The sequence below is a fragment of the Carassius carassius genome, chromosome 18, assembly GCF_963082965.1.
Source record: "Carassius carassius chromosome 18, fCarCar2.1, whole genome shotgun sequence".
NCBI classification, from domain to species: Eukaryota; Metazoa; Chordata; class Actinopteri; order Cypriniformes; family Cyprinidae; genus Carassius; species Carassius carassius.
The window spans coordinates 31,745,819-31,769,764 of NC_081772.1; the positions used below are offsets into that span (position 1 = coordinate 31,745,819).

At 49.4% G+C, this 23,946-nt stretch overlaps 10 non-coding genes across 10 annotated transcripts; all 10 read right to left on the minus strand.

Moving 5' to 3' along the window:
- Window positions 1–1,532: 1,532 nt before the first annotated feature.
- Window positions 1,533–1,604, minus strand: trnah-gug (transfer RNA histidin (anticodon GUG)). The gene has a single exon. It is a non-coding gene; the product is annotated as a tRNA-His (tRNA).
- A 155-nt stretch (window positions 1,605–1,759) lies between these two features.
- Window positions 1,760–1,841, minus strand: trnas-aga (transfer RNA serine (anticodon AGA)). Its single transcript has one exon. It is a non-coding gene; the product is annotated as a tRNA-Ser (tRNA).
- A 1,064-nt stretch (window positions 1,842–2,905) lies between these two features.
- Window positions 2,906–2,987, minus strand: trnas-uga (transfer RNA serine (anticodon UGA)). The gene has a single exon. It is a non-coding gene; the product is annotated as a tRNA-Ser (tRNA).
- An 8,155-nt stretch (window positions 2,988–11,142) lies between these two features.
- Window positions 11,143–11,215, minus strand: trnak-uuu (transfer RNA lysine (anticodon UUU)). Its single transcript has one exon. It is a non-coding gene; the product is annotated as a tRNA-Lys (tRNA).
- Window positions 11,216–15,742: 4,527 nt separating this feature from the next.
- trnaf-aaa (transfer RNA phenylalanine (anticodon AAA)) lies at window positions 15,743–15,823 on the minus strand. The gene has a single exon. It is a non-coding gene; the product is annotated as a tRNA-Phe (tRNA).
- Window positions 15,824–18,899: 3,076 nt separating this feature from the next.
- On the minus strand, window positions 18,900–18,981 carry trnas-uga (transfer RNA serine (anticodon UGA)). Its single transcript has one exon. It is a non-coding gene; the product is annotated as a tRNA-Ser (tRNA).
- Window positions 18,982–19,339: 358 nt separating this feature from the next.
- Window positions 19,340–19,421, minus strand: trnas-aga (transfer RNA serine (anticodon AGA)). The gene has a single exon. It is a non-coding gene; the product is annotated as a tRNA-Ser (tRNA).
- Window positions 19,422–20,492: 1,071 nt separating this feature from the next.
- On the minus strand, window positions 20,493–20,574 carry trnas-uga (transfer RNA serine (anticodon UGA)). Its single transcript has one exon. It is a non-coding gene; the product is annotated as a tRNA-Ser (tRNA).
- Window positions 20,575–20,932: 358 nt separating this feature from the next.
- On the minus strand, window positions 20,933–21,014 carry trnas-aga (transfer RNA serine (anticodon AGA)). The gene has a single exon. It is a non-coding gene; the product is annotated as a tRNA-Ser (tRNA).
- Window positions 21,015–22,525: 1,511 nt separating this feature from the next.
- On the minus strand, window positions 22,526–22,607 carry trnas-aga (transfer RNA serine (anticodon AGA)). Its single transcript has one exon. It is a non-coding gene; the product is annotated as a tRNA-Ser (tRNA).
- Between the last annotated feature and the right edge of the window lie 1,339 nt (window positions 22,608–23,946).

Below are 23,946 nucleotides of genomic sequence, written 5' to 3' on the forward strand. Positions count from 1 at the left end.
CCTTGTATGTGCAAGCATACTTGGCAATAAAGCTCTTTCTGATTCTGATTCTGATTCATGTTAAATAATTACACCAATTACTCTGCAGAACTGTGCTGAGAATATATTATGAGAATATATCAGGGGTTGGTGCATAAAATAGTGTATTACATGATACAGGGACTTATCATGCCTTTTATATATTATATCATATACCTACCTTATGGAACCCACAAGTGCACACTATGTGCCTGCCAAACAGGTCCACCTTATTCCCCCTTTGCAGGGGACAGGCATCAATCCGCTCCAGGACCTCCTTCCATTTTCTGCTTCCAGGCCTTTTTCCTGTACTGAACTGGAAGGTGCCCTGGGCATACCTGTGGCAGATGTCGTTCCAATAAGCAGAGGATTTGCCTGTTTTGGTCATATCTGAACAATAATGGGGAACAAATCAATGTGGTTAAATATGTGTTAATATAGCAACAGTAGAAAGGAGTTTATTGGAGTTTTATATTTATATATACACACACACACACATATACAGTATATATATATATATATATATATATATATATATATATATATATATATATATATAAATATATAAAGACTCACATCAAGTATATAAAAGCAGACATGTTGAGTGGTGAAATATGTGGCAGGTTAATAGTTTTCTGCAGTAAATATGTTCCTACTTGCAAAAAATTGCAAATAGCTTTTGATGTATAATTATAAAAACTGTGTTTGTATATAAAGTAAGAAAGGGGGAAAAAACTAGATATTTAATGAATACCTGGAATAGTAAAAGATTTAAATACATTCAGTAAAGAATCACTCAGTCATGACTGAAATAACATTGGGAATGGATACTTGGAATACTGAATGATGAAATGAAATTCTTGCAAAGATATAGAAAATAAAAACTTGTTATGAATCGAAGGCTTAACAAGCATCAGTTAGCGACACGTTAAGTTAGCTTGCCTTGCTACGCAAGCGTAGAAAGATCAGAATAATCTTTATTCCAAATCATGAATTAATGTTTGAACAAATAGGTTAACACTGATGTCACGGATTTGTATTGTGATAACGCTTACCTTGAATCTCCGCATAGCAGATGTCAAGTGAGTTACAAACAACTGGAATATCACGAAACTCATTCAGCCAATCAGCGGCGAGATTGGCATGTCAACTTGCTGATTGGCTCTTTCCTCTCGGTAGGAATTAATTGGCTCCTTTGCCCCATCTGTTCGAAAGTTTCGGATTTGCGTTAGGACCTGTTCGGATTAATTTAGGATGTGTTCGGTCATTCGTTCTGACTTTGTTAGGAAGTGTTGCGACCTTGTTCGGAAGTATTCAAATGTTGTTAGGAAGTGTTAGGAAGTGTTCAGCCGTCCGATCGCTGGAAGGTACGGCCACGACTACGCCTAATGTTAGAAAGCAAGCCCCCTTGTCTGGTGGCGCCCTGCACAGGCCAAGCTTCAGAAACAAAGTCACGCAGAAAGATGAGGTGGTAAAAAATGTTCAACCTTCCTGTATACTCAACAGCAGAGGGTTGCCGTGACCCGGATTCGAACCGGGGTTGCTGCGGCCACAACGCAGAGTACTAACCACTATACGATCACGGCGTGCCACTGTCTAACCCAAGACAACCCCTGGAGCCCGGATACAAGAAGCACCAGCGGCGTGTTTGTCCATCGAAGAGGGACTGGACATTTCGCAAATAAGTGCGAGGACCGTGAAAAATGCATGGATGCTTTGCCTCATGGCCTTCAGCAAACAGCGTAGTTGGCAGGATTCGAACCTGCGCGGGGAGACCCCAATGGATTTCTAGTCCATCGCCTTAACCACTCGGCCACGACTACGGGAGAAGACCAATTTCTGCTCAGTTTGTGTCCAACACTGCTGCCTGACCTACTTGCAACCAACCCAGCTCAGTCAGCAAGCGGAGATTGCAAGCTAGCCCTGCAAGCGGGTAAAACAGCGGTCCCACTGAGGAGAAATCAGGCTGCCATGTCTCATCCTATGTAATGGGGTTTTTCAGTACTGGCCCTGGGGACCGACAGCACTGCACAATTGGGAAGTCTGTCTTATTCTACTCACTCTTTGAGCACTCTTTCCTAAATGGCTGACCATCAGAATCAGGTGTGCCGAACAAGGGAGATACACTGATCCCCGGGAGCAGGAAGGAACATCGCTCTAGTACAGAGTCAGCAGAAGAGATGGACCGTAGTGATAGCAAGCTGAGGCCTACAAAAAGAAGACTGACCTTCACCCAAACAGGGACTTGAATTAAGCAGACCACCTTCTCCTATGTTGTGTGTAACACTGCTGCCTGACCTACTTGCAACCTAGCAAGCGGAGATTGTAAGCTAGCCCTGGAAGCGGCTAAAACAGCAGTCCCACTGAGGAGAAATCAGGCTGCCATGTCTCATCCTATGTAATGGGGTTTTTCAGTGCTGGGCCTGGGGACCGACAGCACTGCACAATTCGGAGGTCTGTCTTATTCTACTCACTCTGTGAGCGCGCTTTCCTAACGAGCTGACCATCAGAATCAGGTGTGCCAAACAAGGGAGGTGCACTGATACCCTGGAGCAGGAAGGAACACCGCTCCAGTACAGATTCAGAAGAAGAGATGGACCGTAGTGATAGCAAGGTGACTCCGCCAAAAGCAGACAGACCTTCGCCCAAACTTGAACCCTGGACCCTCAGATTAAAAGTCTGATGCTCTACCGACTGAGCTGTCCGGTCTCTTGTGGAGCACTGGCTTCTCACCTTTTATAAAGCAGCAGTTTTACAACAAGCTGCCCAGAAGAGATGCAGGTGTCACGAGGATGAAAGCTAGAAGCAGTTATGGCAAAGAGAGCAAAGGACCATAGAAGGCACAATTACCATCACAGAAAGCTAGAGCACTACTACACAGCCCTCCCGTAGTCGGCAAGGTTCGAACCTGCGCGGGGAGACCCCAATGGATTTCAAGTCCATCGCCTTAACCTCTCGGCCACGACTACACCTAATGTTAGAAAGCATGCCCCCTTGTCTGGTGGCGCCCTGCACAGGCCAAGCTTCAGAAACAAAATCACGCAGAAAGACGAGGTGGTACAAAATTTTCAACCTTCCCGTATACTCAACAGCAAAGGGTTGCCGTGACTAGGATTCGAACCGGGGTTGCTGCGGCCACAGCACAGAGTACTAACCACTATACGATCACGGCGTGCCACTGGCTCACCCAAGACAACCCCTGGAGCCCGGATACAAGAAGCAGCAGTGGCGTGTTTGTCCATCGAAGAGGGACTGGACATTTCGCAAATAAGTGCAAGGACCGTGAAAAATGCATGGATGCTTTGCCTCATGGCCTTCAGCAAACAGCGCAGTCGGCAGGATTTGAACCTGCGCAGGGAGATCCCAATGGATTTCTAGTCCATCGCCTTAACCACTCGGCCAGGACTACGGGAGTAGACCAATTTCTGCTCAGTTTGTGTCCAACACTGCTGCCTGACCTACTTGCAACCAACCCAGCTCAGTCAGCAAGCGGAAATTGCAAGCTAGCCCTGCAAGCGGGTAAAACAGCGGTCCCACTGAGGAGAAATCAGGCTGCCATGTCTCATCCTATGTAATGGGGTTTTTCAGTACTGGCCCTGGGGACCGAGAGCACTGCACAATTGGGAAGTCTGTCTTATTCTACTCACTCTGTGAGCACTCTTTCCTAAAGGGCTGACCATCAGAATCAGGTGTGCCGAACAAGGGAGATGCACTGATCCCCGGGAGCAGGAAGGAACATTGCTCTAGTACAGAGTCAGCAGAAGAGATGGACCGTAGTGATAGCAAGCTGAGGCCTACAAAAAGAAGACTGACCTTCGCCCAAACAGGGACTTGAATTAAGCAGACCACCTTCTCCTATGTTGTGTGTAACACTGCTGCCTGACCTACTTGCAACCTAGCAAGCGGAGATTGTAAGCTAGCCCTGGAAGCGGCTAAAACAACAATCCCACTGAGGAGAAATCAGGCTGCCATGTCTCATCCTATGTAATGGGGTTTTTCAGTACTGGCCCTGGGGACCGACAGCACTGCACAATTCGGAGGTCTGTCTTATTCTACTCACTCTGTGAGCACGCTATCCTAAAGGGCTGACCATCAGAATCATGTGTGCCGAAAAAGGGAGATGCACTGATCCCCGGGAGAAGGAAGGAACATCGCTCTAATACAGAGTCAGCAGAAGAGATGGACCCGTAGTGATAGCAAGCTGAGGCCTCCGAAAAGTAGACTGACCTTCGCACAAACAGGGACTTGAATTAAGCAGACCACCTTCTGCCCTGTTGTGTGTCACATTGCTGCCTGACCTACTTACAACCTAGCAAGCCGAGATTGTAAGCTAGCCCTGGAAGCGGGTAAAACAGCAGTCCCACTGATGAGAAATCAGGCTGCCATGTCTCGTCCTATGTAATGGGGTTTTTCAGTGCTGGGCCTGGGGACCGACAGCACTGCACAATTCGGAGGTTTGTCTTATTCTACTCACTCTGTGAGCACGCTTTTCTACAAGCTGACCATCAGAATCAGGTGTGCCGAACAAGGGAGGTGCACTGATACCCTGGAGCAGGAAGGAACACCGCTCCAGTACAGATTCAGAAGAAGAGATGGACCGTAGTGATAGCAAGGTGACTCCGCCAAAAGCAGACAGACCTTCGCCCAAACAGGGACTTGAATTAAGCAGACCACCTTCTGCCCTGTTGTGTGTCACATTGCTGCCTGACCTACTTAAAACCTAGCAAGCCAAGATTGTAAGCTAGCCCCGGAAGCGGGTAAAACAGCAGTCCCACTGAGGAGAAATGAGGCTGCCATGTCTCATCCTATGTAATGGGGTTTTTCAGTGCTGGGCCTGGGGACCGACAGCACTGCACAATTCGGAGGTCTGTCTTATTCTACTCACTCTGTGAGCACGCTTTCCTAACGAGCTGATCATCAGAATCAGGTGTGCCGAACAAGGGAGGTGCACTGATACCCTGGAGCACGAAGGAATACCGCTCCAGTACAGATTCAGAAGAAGTGATGGACCGTAGTGATAGCAAGTTGACTCCGCCAAAAGCAGACAGACCTTCGCCCAAACAGGGACTTGAACCCTGGCCCTCAGATTAAAATTCTGATGCTCTACCGACTGAGCTATCCAGGCTTTTGTGGAGCACTGGCTTCTCACCTTTTATAAAGCAGCAGTTTTACAACAAGCTGCCCAGAAGAGATGCAGGTGTCACGAGGATGAAAGCTAGAAGCAGTTATGGCACAGAGAGCGAAGGACCATAGAAGGCACAATTACCATCACAGAAAGCTAAAGCAATACTGCAAAGCCCTCCCGTAGTCGGCAGGGTTCGAACCTGCGCGGGGATACCCCAATAGATTTCAAGTCCATCGCCTTAACCTCTCGGCCTAGCAGGTACGTGGACACGACTCCCAAGGGTCCGATCAGGCCGAATATTGGATATGTGTCTCATGGGGAACCCCTCGAATGGGCATAGAAGTCTGGTGGCCCTACGACCTTCTTTAGGGGTCAAACGGTCCCAGAAGGGACCCCACGTCCACCAAATCGGTACGCGTTTTGATTGGTTGTGGGACGTCCACAGTTCGGAGACGATAGGTCGTAGGGCCCCAAGATTTGAGATTCTGGCATCTCATTTAAATTGCCATATACCGCATAATGGTTCGAAGGGATTGTACTGTCAATTTGGATCCATTTTCTCCTTTAGAAAACTGGCCAACGGGACGAGTCGGCTTACCCCCCTTTTCCGTAGGGAATCCGCAGTAAACCAAGTATTGACACCTCTAGGGGGTGATGTTGACCACCAGGAGAGCCCCCACCACCCCCACGAACCCTATAAAGGTCCCTTTGCCATCGTTCTGCTGGCCCCTATTATTTGGCCTTTCTCCCATTAAATGAATGGCCGGGGCTGTTCTAGGATGGGCTTCGCATCCCAGCGTGCCGCGTTTTGTCCACCCGCCATATGGGTCCGCTGTGTGGACCCCCGTGACCCCCTGAGGCCTACAAAAAGAATACTGACCTTCGACCCTCGAGCCCCGAGGACCCCCGACCCGGACCCCCGGTCCCACGGAACCACTATTTGTCCACTTTTCCACTATTTTTACGGAATGTTCCCAAAAGGGTCCCAGAGGTGGGGGGTGGGCAGGTCCTCGCGCTTTTGACAGCACGTTCTAGGGGCCCTCAGGAGCCACCGTTCCAAATTTCACGTTTCTAAAAAAATCCCACCTGCTATTTATTCCCATGCGTTTGGACTAGCGGATTCGTGGACACGACTCCCAAGTGTCCGATCGAGCCGAATTTTGGATATGTGTCTCGAGGGCATCCCCTCGACCGGGCACAGAAGTCTGGTGGCCCTACGACCTTCTTTAGGGGTCAAACGGTCACAGAAGGGACCCCACGTCCACAAAAGCGGTACGCGTTTTGATGGGAGGTGGGACGTCCACTGTTCAGAGACGATAAGTCATAGGACCCCCAGATTTGAGATTCTGGCATCTCAGGAACCCGTCAACCAGGGCCCCGAGACACGTAGTCGTAGGACCCAAGGAAAAAAAGTGCATTGCGCTAGGTCCTCGCGCTTTTGACAGCACGTTCTAGGGGCCCTCAGGAGCCACCGTTCCAAATTTCGGGCCCCTAGGACGTTTCTAAAAAAATCCCACCTGCCATTTACTTGAATGTGTTCGGCCTAGCGGTTTCGTGGACACGGCTCGCCGGGGTCCGATCGGGCCGAATTTTGGATATGTGTCTCATGGGGGCCCCCTCGAACGGGCATAGAAGTCTGGTGACCCTATGACCTTATTTAGGGGTCAAAGGGTCAAAAAAGGGAGCGCTTGTCCACCAAACCGGTAAGCGTTTACATTGGAGATGTATCAAGTTAAATAGACTTGCTATTTGAAATTGACCAAAATCCAACATTTTTTCTATGGAAATTCGACATTATTATGGGATAGATCTTACATTAATGGACTCTGCTGAGATGTCTGAGTACACTGCAGGTATTTTGATCAACACTATTGCATGTATTTAATTAAATCAAATTGAATAGAATTGCTATTTGTTAAACCTCAGGTGGACACATATCCCACTTGCAATTTATTCATATTGGATGGACACCAGTTTTTGGGGCACCGTATCTCTGCCTCCCGGGGGTTCAGGGACTTGGGGCCGGTAACATCGGATAGAGGTCCCCATGGTCTAATTTTGACCAGAGTTTGGTGTTTTTTCCCCCCTTTTTTGAGTGAGTTATGGCCGGTCAAATTTTGGGACTTTTTGTTTTTACGGGCCCGTGTCTCTGGCCCCCGGGGCTCTATCGACTTGGGGGAGGTGGCTTCAGAGAGGGCCCTTCGAGGGCTATCAGGTCACAGAGTTTCAAGTCGCTAGGTCTCTTCCTTCCATTTGACTATCAAAAATGTGGGGGCCATAACTCCATAAGTGTGTGACATTTTGGTGAACATGCACCACATGTGGTGAAATTAACCAAAAACTAAAAATCTTTCTATGTATATTTCTACAGTATAATGGGATAAAACTTACAAAAATGGATTCCTCTGAGTGCCCTGAGTACAGTACAAGTGTTTTCTCTAGGCCTCATAAAAAAAAAATTTCTTCTGACTTCCACCCCCCCTCGAACTGCCTTCTCTAGCCGGGGAGGGTGCACCCTGGCCGGCATGGATGAGTAGGTGCGAGGGGGGTGGATGGTACTATTTTTTTGCTAATATCTCCGCGATGCGGTGGACCCCGGGGCTGAAATTCGGGGGATCCCTAGAGGGTCGATGGGCTTACCGTATGCGGACCCCCAGGGTCATAGGAACATGGGGCTAGTGTCGTCGGATTGAGGTCCCCAAGTTCTAATTTTAACCAGAGTTTGGTGTTTTTTCCCCTCTTTTTGGGTGAGTTATGGCCGGTCAAATTTTGGGACCTTTTGCATTTGCGGGCCCGTATCTCTGGCCCCTGGGGGTCTATCGACTTGGGGGAGGTGGCTTCAGAGAGGGCCCTTCGAGGGCTATCACGTCACCGAGTTTCAAGTCACTAGGTCTCTTCCTTCCATTTGACTATCAAAAATGTGGGGGGCCATAACTCCGCCCCCCCGGGGTGTTATGGATGGGGGGGCAGCTGTGTTTGGTAGGCCTTCTGGAGGTCTTACTCTGACCCGAGTTTAGTGCAGTTTGGCCCCGTTTTGGCGGAGTTACAGCTTGGCAAAGTGTGTGACATTTTGGTGAACATGCACCACATGTGGTGAAATTGACCAAAATCCAAAAAAATTTTCTATGCATATTTCTACAGTATAATGGGATAAAACTTACAAAAATGGATTCCTCTGAGTGCCCTGAGTTAGAGGTCTTCACGTTTCCAAAAATTTGTGCCCAAACCCGAAAGAGACCCGTAATGTACTACACCGAACCGACCCGGACCCGTCTAATATTTCAAAAGCTGGACCCGGACCCGTGTAGATCCGAGAAATGCCTACCCGGACCCGACCCAGACCCGTATATTATTTGAAATCTGGACCCGAACCCGCCGGGAAGACAGACCCGACTGGACCCGACGTTCACATATTCCACCATAAAATTGCTATTACAAATCAATAAACCTGTTGCGAAAAATACAGCTTTTCGTCTTACCTAATTTAAAGAGCCGTAGTCTCTCCTCCTTGTACATGACTGCCTGTGATGCATTACAATCCTCCGACAAGAAAGTTATTCATGTTATTCCTCTCGTTATTCCAAGTCCAAGATGAATCAACTCATTATTTCAGTTTCAAAAGTCCACTTGATGTCACGGTGACGGATGACAAAATGCAACTGTGCATATGTACATTCTGACTTGAGTTAATTCGCATAATAACTTAGACTGTTTGCCCTTTTGAACTATAATAACGATCGCTCGTGCAATGCCATGGCCGCTGACGTTATTTATTTGCTATCATCTGATCTCTGTGCTCTCTGATCTGCATCGAGTCTGAGACTGAACCACTAAAACTTTAAGATTAAACGGTTCATTTATAATATTATAAAAATGGGAGAAAATGTAAAACGCGGTTTGGCGGTCGAAGTGTCCCTCACTGGTTGCCACAGAAACATGAAATGCGCTCGAGACTGCACATGCGTGCTAGCTGTATCAACCGAAAAAGCTTTAACGCAGTTTGAGCATCATAGAAAACATTCATGTGACAGTTCACCACAGATTGTGTTGCTGATTTGAAATATATTAAATATGAGTGTGTCATGTCTGCAAGCATTATTACCGTGCGTGCACTTGTATTAACTCTGAGTCTGCGCGCTCTGCTTCTAAAAGCAGAGAGAGAGAGAGATCACTTTGTTGGCTCCCTCTTTTCTTTTCCTAATTTTACAAGTTGCAAGTTACAAAAAACACAAACAGTCTTTGATTATGGCCGGGTGTTCTCCGAGTCCAATGACTCCGATCGCACGGGTATTACACACAATGTTAAACAGACCCGGGTCCCGAGGTAATAGATTCGGACCCGACCCGGACCCGGCTGATGATTTTAAAATATAGACCCGAACCCGTACGGGTCCCGGGTCGGGTCCGGGGTCGACGGGTCTTGGGTGCACTGTGAAGACCTCTACCCTGAGTACAGTACAAGTGTTTTCTTTAGGCCTCATAAAAAAATTTTTCTTCCAACTTCCACCCCCCTCGAGCTGCCTTCTCTAGCCGGGGAGGGTGCACCCTGGCCGGCATGGATGAGTAGGTGCGAGGGGGGTGGATGGTACTATTTTTTTGCTAATATCTCCGCAATGTGGTGGACCCCGCGGCTAAAATTCGGGGGATCCCTAGAGGGTCGTGGACACGACGTGGACACGACTCCCAAGAGTCCGATCGGGCCGAATTTTGGATATGTGTCTCGAGGGGATCCCCTCGACCGGGCACAGAAGTCTGGTGGCCCTACCACCTTCTTTAGGGGTCAAACGGTCACAGAAGGGACCCCACATCCACAAAAGCGTTACGCGTTTTGATGGGAGGTGGGACGTCCACAGTTCGGAGACGATAGGTCGTAGGGCCCCCAGATTTGAGATTCTGGCATCTCAGGGGCCCCTCACCCAAGGCCCCGAAGCACGTAGTCGTAGGACTAAAGCGAAAAAAGTGCATCGCACTAGGGCCCCGCGCTTTTGACTGCATGATCCAGGGGCCCCAAAGAGCCACCGTTCTGAATTTCGGGCCCCTGGGACTTTTTAAAAAAAAAACCCACCTGCCATTTATTTGAATGTGTTCAACATAGCGGGTTCGTGGACACTGATTGCAAGGGCTCTTGGGCCCCGGGCCTTCATAAGCTTACTGGGGGAGGCCCCAGGAGCCGCCGTTCCAAGTTTTGGGCCCCAGGGATGTCTCAGAAAAAAATGTCCAACCGAGGCCCTTTTCTAACGCTAAAGGTCAAATGGACAAATATTGGGTACGTGTGGACCCGGGGGTGGGGTCCGCAAATGTTCCGCATGTGATCTGTGGTCATTCCGTGAACATAATGGTCAAATGGACAAATAGTGGGTTCGTGGGACCCAGGGTGGGGGTCCGCAAGTGGTCCGCAGATGATCCGCAGTCATTGTGTGAACATAATGGTCAAATGGACAAAGAGTGGGTCAGTGGGACCCAGGGTGGGGGTCCGCAAGTGGTCCGCAGATGATCCTCAGTCATTGTGTGAACATAATGGTCAAATGGACAAATAGTGGGTTCGTGGGACCCAGGGTGGGGGTCCGCAAGTGGTCCGCAGATGATCCGCTGTCATTGTGTGAATATAATGGTCAAATGGACAAATAGTGGGTTCGTGGGACCCAGGGTGGGGGTCCGCAAGTGGTCCGCAGATGTTCCGCAGTCATTGTGTGAATATAATGGTCAAATGGACAAATACTGGGTTCGTGGGACCCAGGGTGGGGGTCCGCAAGGGGTCCGCAGTCATTGTGTGAATATAATGGTCAAATGGACAAATAATGGGTTCGTGGGACCCGGGTTGGGGGTCCGACGGGGGTCCGCACCGGTTCCATGGTCATTCTGTAACTTTACAGGTGTGCCGAACAAGGGAGGTGCACTGATACCCTGGAGCAGGAAGGAACACCGCTCCAGTACAGATTCAGAAGAAGAGATGGACCATAGTTATAGCAAGGTGACTCCGCCAAAAGCAGACAGACCTTCGCCCGAACAGGGACTTGAACCCTGGACCCTCAGATTAAAAGTCTGATGCTCTACCGACTGAGCTATCCGGGCTCTTGTGGAGCACTGGCTTCTCACCTTTTATAAAGCAGCAGTTTTACAACAAGCTGCCCAGAAGAGACGCAGGTGTCACGAGGATGAAAGCTAGAAGCAGTTATGGCACAGAGAGCGAAGAACCATAGAAGGCACAATTATCATCACAGAAAGCTAAAGCAATACTGCAAAGCCCTCCCGTAGTCGGCAGGGTTCGAACCTGTGCGGGGTCCCCAGGGCCAGTACTGAAAAACCCCAATTTCTGCTCAGGTGACTCCGCCAAAAGCAGACAGACCTTCGCCCGAACAGGGACTTGAACCCTGGACCCTCAGATTAACCCTTTAGGCGCCAGAGGTTTTTTCCTAAAACGTTCGATTTTGACATCTTAATTTCAGAAGGCTATATCTTAAAATTTATAAAAGATAGAGACTTTCTGTCAATTATACAAATATTAAGGATGACCCAATGTTTATGTAGGGATTTTATTTTCCCATCTAATTAGCATATTATGACGTCATATGGGGGTGGTCATCTTGAATTATAGAATTTTCATGAAAAGTCACATGTTTAAATAATAAAATGCAGCACTTCTTTCCCCCAAAAAATGTCCCTCGCCTTCTGTATGCTATATTGCACAATACTGAATGCTCAGGTAAATAGTAAGTAGTAAACAAACTGTGTAAATCATTACTAATAAATGGTAGAAATAAACCGAATGCATGTAGCAGTTGGGATTTTCAATTTACTACATACAGCAGGCACTCTGATTCCATGTATGGGGCACATATATATTATTCATATGACACACAAACACAAGTAGACAAGACCTGTTTAGTTCAAAAGCTATGCCCCGTGTCACATCGCCTCTGCTTCTGCAATGAGCTGCGCGGCCAGATCTGCCTCGCGCACGCGCCAAGTGTGCACAGCTCGGACTACTGTCAGTGTCATTGCGACTCCCCACCTTGCCTCCTAACTGTCCTATGAATAATTCGACCTCGTCTAACATACCCAGTGGCATTAGACAAAGTCTCCACTACAATACTGTCGCCGCGATTGTGGAGAGGCGCGGTCAGAAGACAAATATACATGTCTAGTGCGGTAAATATCTCCCGCCTCGTCCCCGCAACAATAACACGCCTGCTAATTTCGCGATGAACACTCTGACCCCGGCAAACATTGTTCACACCTCTGACATTTGGCAAAGGACCATTTACATTAGGCAAAGGATTCACCGTTTGTGCTTGGTGAAGGGCTACTTTCACTTTCAGTATCACCGGCATCTTCTGAATGCAGATATTTCCCCTTCAGAATCAGTGTCCGCGAATAGAAGTCCCAACACCTCATTGCGGCTTTATTGAAGCTTTATTGATGCCATTAGATAATAATAATAATGATTATAATAATAATCTAATGCCAATACTCGCTGACGTTGACAATATTGGTCAGATAAAATGGCTCAGTCTCACACTAGCTCCGCTTTTGTTCGCACTGATTCAATACGCTCTAGCTCGAATATTTTGTATAAGAGCATGACGTTTTTTTGAGTCAGAGATGAAGTATTACATGTCTGCTATCAGGTGCAGGGGAGGTTGCATGAAATTTGACACCCTATTTGACAAAATCGGCCGTTTTATTCAGTGCCGCATCTTGTCGAGTAAACTTGACCGTGGCGCCAAGAGGGTTAAAAGTCTGATGCTCTACCGACTGAGCTCTCCGGGCTCTTGTGGAGCACTGGCTTCTCATGTTTTATAAAGCAGCAATTTTACGACAAGCTGCCCAGAAGAGACGCAGGTGTCACGAGGACGAAAGCTAGAAGCAGTTATGGCACAGAGAGCAAAGGACCATAGAACGCACAATTACCGTCACAGAAAGCTAAAGCAATACTGCAAAGCCCTCCTGTAGTCGGCAGGGTTAGAACCTGCACGGGGAGACCCCAATGGATTTCAAGACCATCGCCTTAACCTCTCGGCCACGACTACGCCTAAAGTTAGAAAGCAAGCCCCCTTGTCTGGTGGGGCCCTGCACAGGCCAAGCTTCAAAAACAAAATCACGCAGAAAGATGAGGTGGTAAAAAACTTTCAACCTTCCCGTATACTCAAAGGCAAAGGGTTGCCGTGACTCAGATTCGAACCGGGGTTGCTGCGGCCACAAAGCAGAGTACTAACCACCATACAATCATGGCGTGCCACTGGCTACCCCAAGACAACCCCAGGAGCCCGGATACAAGAAGCAGCAGCGGCGTGTTTGTCCATCGAAGAGGGACTGGACATTTCGCAAATAAGTGCGAGGACCGTGAAAAATGCATGGACGCTTTGCCTCATGGACTTCAGCAAACAGCATAGTCGGCAGGATTCGAACCTGCGTGGGGACACCCCAATGGATTTCTAGTCCATCGCCTTAACCACCCGGCCATGACTACGGGAGTAGACCAATTTCTGCTCAGTTTGTGTCCAACACTGCTGCCTGAGCTACTTGCAACCAACACAGCTCAGTCAGCAAGCGGAGATTGCAAGCTAGCCCTGCAAGCAGGTAAAACAGCGGTCCCACTGAGGAGAAATCAGGCTGCCATGTCTCATCCTATGTAATGGGGTTTTTCAGTACTGGCCCTGGGGACCGACAGCACTGCACAATTGGGAAGTCTGTCTTATTCTACTCACTATGGGAGCACTCTTTCCTAAAGGGCTGACCATCAGAATCATGTGTGCCGAACAAGGGAGATGCACTGATCCTAGGGAGAAGGAAGGAACATCGCTCTAATACAGAGTCAGCAGCAGAGATGGACCCGTAGTGATAGCAAGCTGAGGCCTCCAAAAAGTAGACTGACCTTCGCCCAAGCAGGGACTTGAATTAAGCAGACCACCTTCTGCCATGTTGTGTGTCACATTGCTGCCTGACCTACTTGCAACCTAGCAAGCCGAGATTGTAAGCTAGCCCTGGAAGCGGGTAAAACAGCAGTCCAACTGAGGAGAAATCAGGCTGCCATGTCTCATCCTATGTAATGGGGTTTTTCAGTGCTGGGCCTGGGGTCCGACAGCACTGAACAATTCAGAGGTCTGTCTTATTCTACTCACTCTGTGAGCGTGCATTCCTAAAGGGCTGACCATCAGAATCAGGTGTGCCGAACAAGGGAGGTGCACTGATACCCTGGAGCAGGAAGGAACACCGCTCCAGTACAGATTCAGAAGAAGAGATGGACCGTAGTGAGAGCAAGGTGACTCCGCCAAAAGCAGACAGACCTTCACCCAAACAGGAACTTGAACCCTGGACCCTCAGATTAAAAGTCTGATGCTCTACCGACTGAGCTATCTGGGCTCTTGTGGAGCACTGGCTTCTCACGTTTTATAAAGCAGCAGTTTTACGACAAGCTGCCCAGAAGAGACGCAGGTGTCACGAGGATGAAAGCTTGAAGCAGTTATGGCACAGAGAGCGAAGGACCATAGAACGCACAATTACCGTCACAGAAAGCTAAAGCAATACTGCAAAGCCCTCCCGTAGTCGGCCAGGGTTCGAACCTGTGCTGAGTCCCCAGGGCCAGTACTGAAAAACCCCAATTTCTGCTCAGTTTGTGTCCAACACTACTGCCTGACCTACTTGCAACCAACCCAGCTCAGTCAGCAAGCGGAGATTGCAAGCTAGCCCTGCAAGCGGGTAAAACAGCTGTCCCACTGAGGAGAAATCAGGCTGCCATGTCTCATCCTATGTAATGGGGTTTTTCAGTATTGGCCCTGGGGACCGACAGCACTGCACAATTGGGAAGTCTGTCTTATTCTACTCACTCTGTGAGCACTCTTTCCTAAAGGGCTGACCATCAGAATCAGGTGTGCCGAACAAGGGAGATGCACTGATACCCTGGAGCAGGAAGGAACACCGCTCCAGTACAGATTCAGAAGAAGAGATGGACCGTAGTTATAGCAAGGTGACTCCGCCAAAAGCAGACAGACCTTCGCCCGAACAGGGACTTGAACCCTGACAGATTTACAACAAGCTGCCAAGAAGAGACGCAGGTGTCACGAGGATGAAAGCTAGAAGCAGTTATGGCACAGAGAGCAAAGGACCATAGAAGGCACAATTATCGTCACAGAAAGCTAAAGCAATACTGCAAAGCCCTCCTTTAGTCGGCAGGGTTCGAACCTGCGCGGGGAGACCCCAATTTCAAGTCCATCGCCTTAACCTCTCGGCCACGACTACGCCTAATGTTAGAAAGCAAGCCCCCTTGTCCGATGGCGCCCTGCACACGCCAAGCTTCAGAAACAAAATCACGCAGAGAAAGATGAGGTGGTAAAAAATGTTCAACCTTCCCGTATACTCAACGGCAAAGGGTTGCCGTGAACCGGATTCGAACCGGGGTTGCTGCGGCCACAACGCAGAGTATTAACCACTATACGATCATGGCGTGCCACTAGCTAACCCAAGACAACCCCTGAAGCCCGGATACAAGAAGCAGCAGCGGCGTGTTTGTCCATCGAAGAGGGACTGGACATTTCGCAAATAAGTGCGAGGACCGTGAAAAATGCATGGATGCTTTGCCTCATGGCCTTCAGCAAACAGCGTAGTCGGCAGGATTCGAACCTGCGCGGGGAGACCCCAATGGATTTTTGTTCATCGCCTTAACCACTCGGCCACGACTATGGGAGTAGACCAATTTCTGCTCAGTTTGTGTCCAACACTGCTGCCTGACCTACTTGCAACCAACCCAGCTCAGTCGGCAAGCGGAGATTGCAAGCTAGCCCTGCAAGCGGGTAAAACAGCGATCCCACTGAGGAGAAATCAGGCTGCCATGTCTCATCCTATGTAATGGGGTTTTTCAGTACTGGCCCTGGGGACCGACAGCACTGCACATTTGGGAATTCTGTCTTATTATACTCACTCTTTGAGCACTCTTTCCTAAAGGGCTGACCATCAGAATCAGGTGTGCCAAACAAGGGAGATGCACTGATCCCCGGGAGCAGGAAGGAACATCGCTCTAGTACAGAGTCAGCAGAAGAGATGGACCGTAGTGATAGCAAGCTGAGGCCTACAAAAAGAAGACTGACCTTCGCCCAAACAGGGACTTGAATTAAGCAGACCACCTTCTCCTATGTTGTGTGTAACACTGCTGCCTTACCTACTTGCAACCTAGCAAGCGGAGATTGTAAGCTAGCCCTGGAAGCGGCTAAAACAACAGTCCCACTTAGGAGAAATCAGGCTGCCATGTCTCATCCTATGTAAGGGGGTTTTTCAGTACTGGCCCTGGGGACCGACAGCACTGCACAAATTGGAGGTCTGTCTTATTCTACTCACTCCGTGAGCACTCTTTCCTAAAGGGCTGACCATCAGAATCATGTGTGCCGAACAAGGGAGATGTACTGACCCCCTGGAGAAGGAAGGAACATCGCTCTAATACAGAGTCAGCAGAAGAGATGGACCCGTAGTGATAGCAAGCTGAGGCCTCCAAAAAGTAGACTGACCTTCGCCCAAACAGGGACTTGAATTAAGCAGACCACCTTCTGCCCTGTTGTGTGTCACATTGCTGCCTGACCTACTTGCAAACTAGCAAGCCAAGATTGTAAGGTAGCCCTGGAAGCGGGTAAAACAGCAGTCCCACTGAGGAGAAATCAGGCTGCCATGTCTCATCCTATGTAATGGGGTTTTTCAGTGCTGGGCCTGGGGACCGACAGCACTGCACAATTCGGAGGTCTGTCTTATTCTACTCACTCTGTGAGCGCGCTTTCCTAACGAGCTGACCATCGGAACCAGGTGTGCCAAACAAGGGAGGTGCACTGATACCCTGGAGCAGGAAGGAACACCGCTCCAGTACAGATTCAGAAGAAGAGATGGACCGTAGTGATAGCAAGGTGACTCCGCCAAAAGCAGATAGACCTTCACCCTAACAGGGACTTGAATCCTGGACCCTCAGATTAAAAGTCTGATGCTCTACCGTTGAGCTATCCAGGCTCTTGTGGAACACTGGCTTCGCACCTTTTATAAAGCAGCAGTTTTACAACAAGCTGCCCAGAAGAGACGCAGGTGTCGCAAGGATGAAAGCTAGAAATAGTAATGGCACAGAGAGCGAAGGACCATAGATGGCACAATGACAGTCACAGAAAGCTAAAGCAATACTGCAGATCCCTCCCGTAGTCGGCAGAGTTCGAACCTTCTCAGGGAGACCCCAATGGATTTCAAGTCCATCACCTTAACCTCTCGGCCACGACTACGCCTAATGTTAGAAAGCAAGCCCCCTTGTCTGATGGCGCCCTGCACAGGCCAAGCTTCAGAAACAAAATCACGCAGAAAGATGAGGTGGTAAAAAATGTTCAAGCTTCCAGTATACTCAAAGGCAAAGGGTTGCCGTGACCCTGATTCGAACCGGGGTTGCTGCGGCCACAACGCAGAGTACTAACCACTATACGATCAAGGCGTGCCACTGGCTCACCCAAGAGAACCCCTGGAGCCCGGATACAAGAAGCAGCAGCGGCGTGTTTGTCCATCGAAGAGGGACTGGACATTTCGCAAATAAGTGTGAGGACCATGAAAAATGCATGGATGCTTTGCCTCATGGCCTTCAGCAAACAGCGTAGTCGCCAGGATTCGAACCTGCGCGGGGAGACTCCAATGGATTTCTAGACCATCGCCTTAACCACTCGGCCACGACTACGGGAGTAGACCAATTTCTGCTCAGTTTGTGTCCAACACTGCTGCCTGACCTACTTGCAACCAACCCAGCTCAGTCAGCAAGTGGAGATTGCAAGCTAGCCCTGCAAGCGGGTAAAACAGCAGTCCCACTGAGGAGAAATAAGCCTGCCATGTCTTATCCTATGTAATGGGGTTTTTGAGTACTGACCCTGGGGAACGACAGCACTGAACAATTGGGAAGTCTGTCTTATTCTACTCACTCTGTGAGCACTCTTTCCTAAAGGGCTGACCATCAGAATCATGTGTGCCGAACAAGGGAGATGTACTGACCCCCTGGAGAAGGAAGGAACATCGCTCTAATACAGAGTCAGCAGATGAGATGGACCGTAGTGATAGCAAGCTGAGGCCTACAAAAAGAAGACTGACCTTCGCCCAAACAGGGACTTGAATTAAGCAGACCACCTTCTGCCATGTTGTGTGTAACACTGCTGCCTGACCTACATGCAACCTAGCAAGCGGAGATTGTAAGCTAGCCCTGGAAGCGCCTAAAACAGCAGTCCCACTGAGGAGAAATCAGGCTGCCATGTCTCATCCTATGTAATGGGTTTTTTCAGTACTGGCCCTGGGGACCGACAGCACTGCACAAATGGGAGGTCTTTCTTATTCTACTCACTCCGTGAGCACTCTTTCCTAAAGGGCTGACCATCAGAATCATGTGTGCCGACCAAGGGAGATGCACTGATCCCTGGGAGAAGGAAGGAACATCGCTCTAATACAGAGTCAGCAGAAGAGATGGACCCGTAGTGATAGCAAGGTGACTGCGCCAAAACCAGACAGACCTTCACCCTAACAGGGACTTGAACCCTGGACCCTCAAATTAAAAGTCTGATGCTCTACCGACTGAGCTATCCAGGCTCTTGTGGAGCACTGGCTTCGCACCTTTTATAAAGCAGCAGTTTTACAACAAGCTGCCCAGAAGAGACGCAGGTGTCACAAGGATGAAAGCTAGAAATAGTTATGGCACAGAGAGCGAAGGAACATAGATGGCACAATTACAGTCACAGAAAGCTAAAGCAATACTGCAAATCCCTCCCGTAGTCGGCAGAGTTCGAACCTGCGCAGGGAGACCCCAATGGATTTCAAGTCCATCGCCTTAACCTCTCGGCCACGACTACGCCTAATGTTAGAAAGCAAGCCCCCTTGTCTGATGGCGCCCTGCACAGGCCAAGCTTCAGAAACAAAATCACGCAGAAAGATGAGGTGGTAAAAAATGTTCAACCTTCCAGTATACTCAACGGCAAAGGGTTGCCATGACCCTGATTCGAACCGGGGTTGCTGCGGCCACATCGCAGAGTACTAACCACTATACGATCACGGCGTGCCACTGGCTCACCCAAGAGAACCCCTGGAGCCCGGATACAAGAAGCAGCAGCGGCGTGTTTGTCCATCGAAGAGGGACTGGACATTTCGCAAATAAGTGCAAGGACCATGAAAAATGCATGGATGCTTTGCCTCATGGCCTTCAGCAAACAGCGTAATCGGCAGGATTCGAACCTGCGCGGGGAGACCCCAATGGATTTCTAGTCCATCGCCTTAACCACTCGGCCACGACTACGGGAGTAGACCAATTTCTGCTCAATTTGGGTCCAACACTGCTGCCTGACCTACTTGCAACCAACCCAGCTCAGTCAGCAAGCGGAGATTGCAAGCTAGCCCTGCAAGCGGGTAAAACAGCTGTCCCACTGAGGAGAAATAAGCCTGCCATGTCTCATCCTATGTAATGGGGTTTTTCAGTACTGGCCCTGGGGACCGACAGCACTGCACAAATTGGAGGTCTGTCTTATTCTACTCACTCCGTGAGCACTCTTTCCTAAAGGGCTGACCATCAGAATCATGTGTGCCGAACAAGGGAGATGTACTGACCCCCTGGAGAAGGAAGGAACATCGCTCTAATACAGAGTCAGCAGAAGAGATGGACCCGTAGTGATAGCAAGCTGAGGCCTCCAAAAAGTAGACTGACCTTCGCCCAAACAGGGACTTGAATTAAGTAGACCACCTTCTGCCCTGTTGTGTGTCACATTGCTGCCTGACCTACTTGCAACCTAGCAAGCCAAGATTGTAAGCTAGCCCTGGAAGCGGGTAAAACAGCAGTCCCACTGAGGAGAAATCAGGCTGCCATGTTTCATCCTATGTAATGGGGTTTTTCAGTGCTGGGCCTGAGGACCGACAGCACTGCACAATTCGGAGGTCTGTCTTATTCTACTCACTCTGTGAGCGCGCTTTCCTAACGAGCTGACCATCAGAATCAGGTGTGCCAAACAAGGGAGGTGCACTGATACCCTGGAGCAGGAAGGAACACCGCTCCAGTACAGATTCAGAAGAAGAGATGGACCGTAGTGATAGCAAGGTGACTCCGCCAAAAGCAGATAGACCTTCACCCTAACAGGGACTTGAATCCTGGACCCTCAGATTAAAAGTCTGATGCTCTACCGATTGAGCTATCCAGGCTCTTGTGGAAAACTAGCTTCTCACCTTTTATAAAGCAGCAGTTTTACAACAAGCTGCCCGGAAGAGACGCAGGTGTCACAAGGATGAAAGCTAGAAATAGTTATGGCACAGAGAGCGAAGGACCATAGATGGCACAATTACAGTCACAGAAAGCTAAAGCAATACTGCAAATCCCTCCCGTAGTCGGCAGAGTTCGAACCTGCGCAGGGAGACCCCAATGGATTTCAAGTCCATCGCCTTAACCTCTCGGCCACGACTACGCCTAATGTTAGAAAGCAAACCCCCTTGTCTGATGGCGCCCTGCACAGGCCAAGCTTCAGAAACAAAATCACGCAGAAAGATGAGGTGGTAAAAAAATTTCAACCTTCCAGTATACTCAACGGCAAAGGGTTGCCGTGACCCTGATTCAAACCGGGGTTGCTGCGGCCACATCGCAGAGTACTAACCACTATACGATCACGGCGTGCCACTGGCTCACCCAAGAGAACCCCTGGAGCCCGGATACAAGAAGCAGCAGCGGCGTGTTTGTCCATCGAAGAGGGACTGGACATTTCGCAAATAAGTGCGAGGACCAAGAAAAATGCATGGATGCTTTGCCTCATGGCCTTCAGCAAACAGCGTAATCATCAGGATTCGAACCTGCGCGGGGAGACCCCAATGGATTTCTAGTCCATCGCCTTAACCACTCGGCCACGACTACGGGAGTAGACCAATTTCTGCTCAGTTTGTGTCCAACACTGCTGCCTGACCTACTTGCAACCAACCCAGCTCAGTCAGCAAGCGGAGATTGCAAGCTAGCCCTGCAAGCGGGTAAAACAGCTGTCCCACTGAGGAGAAATAAGCCTGCCATGTATCATCCTATGTAATGGGGTTTTTCAGTACTGACCCTGGGGACCGACAGCACTGCACAATTGGGAAGTCTGTCTTATTCTACTCACTCTGTGAGCACTCTTTCCTAAAGGGCTGAACATCAGAATCAGGTGTTCCGAACAAGGGAGATGCACTGATCCCCGGGAGCAGGAAGGAACATCGCTCTAGTACAGAGTCAGCAGATGAGATGGACCGTAGTGATAGCAAGCTGAGGCCTACAAAAAGAAGACTGACCTTCGCCCAAACAGGGACTTGAATTAAGCAGACCACCTTCTGCCATGTTGTGTGTAACACTGCTGCCTGATCTACATGCAACCTAGCAAGCGGAGATTGTAAGCTAGCCCTGGAAGCGGCTAAAACAGCAGTCCCACTGAGGAGAAATCAGGCTGCCATGTCTCATCCTATGTAATGGGGTTTTTCAGTACTGGCCCTGGGGACCGACAGCACTGGACAAATGGGAGGTCTTTCTTATTCTACTCACTCCGTGAGCACTCTTTCCTAAAGGGCTGACCATCAGAATCATGTGTGCCGAACAAGGGAGATGCACTGATCCCCGGGAGAAGGAAGGAACATCGCTCTAATACAGAGTCAGCAGAAGAGATGGACCCGTAGTGATAGCAAGGTGACTCCGCCAAAAGCAGACAGACCTTCACCCTAACAGGGACTTGAACCCTGGACCCTCAAATTAAAAGTCTGATGCTCTACCGACTGAGCTATCCAGGCTCTTGTGGAGCACTGGCTTCTCACCTTTTATAAAGCAGCAGTTTTACAACAAGCTGCCCAGAAGAGACGCAGGTGTCACAAGGATGAAAGCTAGAAGCAGTTATGGCACAGAGAGCGAAGGACCATAGAAGGCACAATTACCGTCACAGAAAGCTAAAGCAATACTGCAAATCCGTCCCGTAGTCGGCAGAGTTCAAACCTGCGCAGGGAGACCCCAATGGATTTCAAGTCCATCGCCTTAACCTCTCGGCCACTACTACGCCTAACGTTAGAAAGCAAGCCCCCTTGTCTGGTGGCACCCTGCACAGGCCAAGCTTCAGAAACAAAATCACGCAGAAAGATGAGGTGGTAAAAAATTTTCAACCTTCCCGTATACTCAACGGCAAAGGGTTGCCGTGACCCGGATTCAAACCGGTGTTGCTGCAGCCACAACATAGAGTACTAACCACTATACGATCACGGCGTGCCACTGGCTCACCCAAGACAACGCCTGGAGCCCTGATACAAGAAGCAGCAGCGGCGTGTTTGTCCATCGAAGAGGGACTGGACATTTCGCAAATAAGTGCGAGGACCGTGAAAAATGCATGGATTTCTTGCCTCATGGCCTTCAGCAAACAGCGTAGTCGGCAGGATTCGAACCTGCGCGGGGAGACCCCAATGGATTTCTAGTCCATCGCCTTAACCACTCGGCCACGACTACAGGAGTAGACCAATTTCTGCTCAGTTTGTGTCCAACACTGCTGCCTGTCCTACTTGCAACCAACCCAGCTCAGTCAGCAAGCGGAGATTACAAGCTAGCCCTGCAAGCGGGTAAAACAGCGCTTCCACTGAGGAGAAATCAGGCTGCCATGTCTCATCCTATGTAATGGGGTTTTTCAGTACTGGCCCTGGGGACCGACAGCACTGCACAATAGGGAAGTCTGTCTTATTCTACTCACTCTGTGAGCACGCTTTTCTAAAGGGCTGACCATCAGAATCAGTTTGCCGAACAAGGGAGATGCACTGATCCCCGGGAGCAGGAAGGAACATCGCTCTAGTACAGAGTCAGCAGAAGAGATGGACCGTAGTGATAGCAAGCTGAGGCCTACAAAAAGAAGACTGACCTTCGCCCAAACAGGGACTTGAATTAAGCAGACCACCTTCTGCCATGTTGTGTGTAACACTGCTGCCTGACCTACATGCAACCTAGCAAGCGGAGATTGTAAGCTAGCCCTGGAAGCGCCTAAAACAGCAGTCCCACTGAGGAGAAATCAGGCTGCCATGTCTCATCCTATGTAATGGGTTTTTTCAGTACTGGCCCTGGGGACCGACAGCACTGCACAAATGGGAGGTCTTTCTTATTCTACTCACTCCGTGAGCACTCTTTCCTAAAGGGCTGACCATCAGAATCATGTGTGCCGACCAAGGGAGATGCACTGATCCCTGGGAGAAGGAAGGAACATCGCTCTAATACAGAGTCAGCAGAAGAGATGGACCCGTAGTGATAGCAAGGTGACTGCGCCAAAAGCAGACAGACCTTCACCCTAACAGGGACTTGAACCCTGGACCCTCAAATTAAAAGTCTGATGCTCTACCGACTGAGCTATCCAGGCTCTTGTGGAGCACTGGCTTCGCACCTTTTATAAAGCAGCAGTTTTACAACAAGCTGCCCAGAAGAGACGCAGGTGTCACAAGGATGAAAGCTAGAAATAGTTATGGCACAGAGAGCGAAGGAACATAGATGGCACAATTACAGTCACAGAAAGCTAAAGCAATACTGCAAATCCCTCCCGTAGTCGGCAGAGTTCGAACCTGCGCAGGGAGACCCCAATGGATTTCAAGTCCATCGCCTTAACCTCTCGGCCACAACTACGCCTAATGTTAGAAAGCAAGCCCCCTTGTCTGATGGCGCCCTGCACAGGCCAAGCTTCAGAAACAAAATCACGCAGAAAGATGAGGTGGTAAAAAATGTTCAACCTTCCAGTATACTCAACGGCAAAGGGTTGCCGTGACCCTGATTCAAACCGGGGTTGCTGCGGCCACATCGCAGAGTACTAACC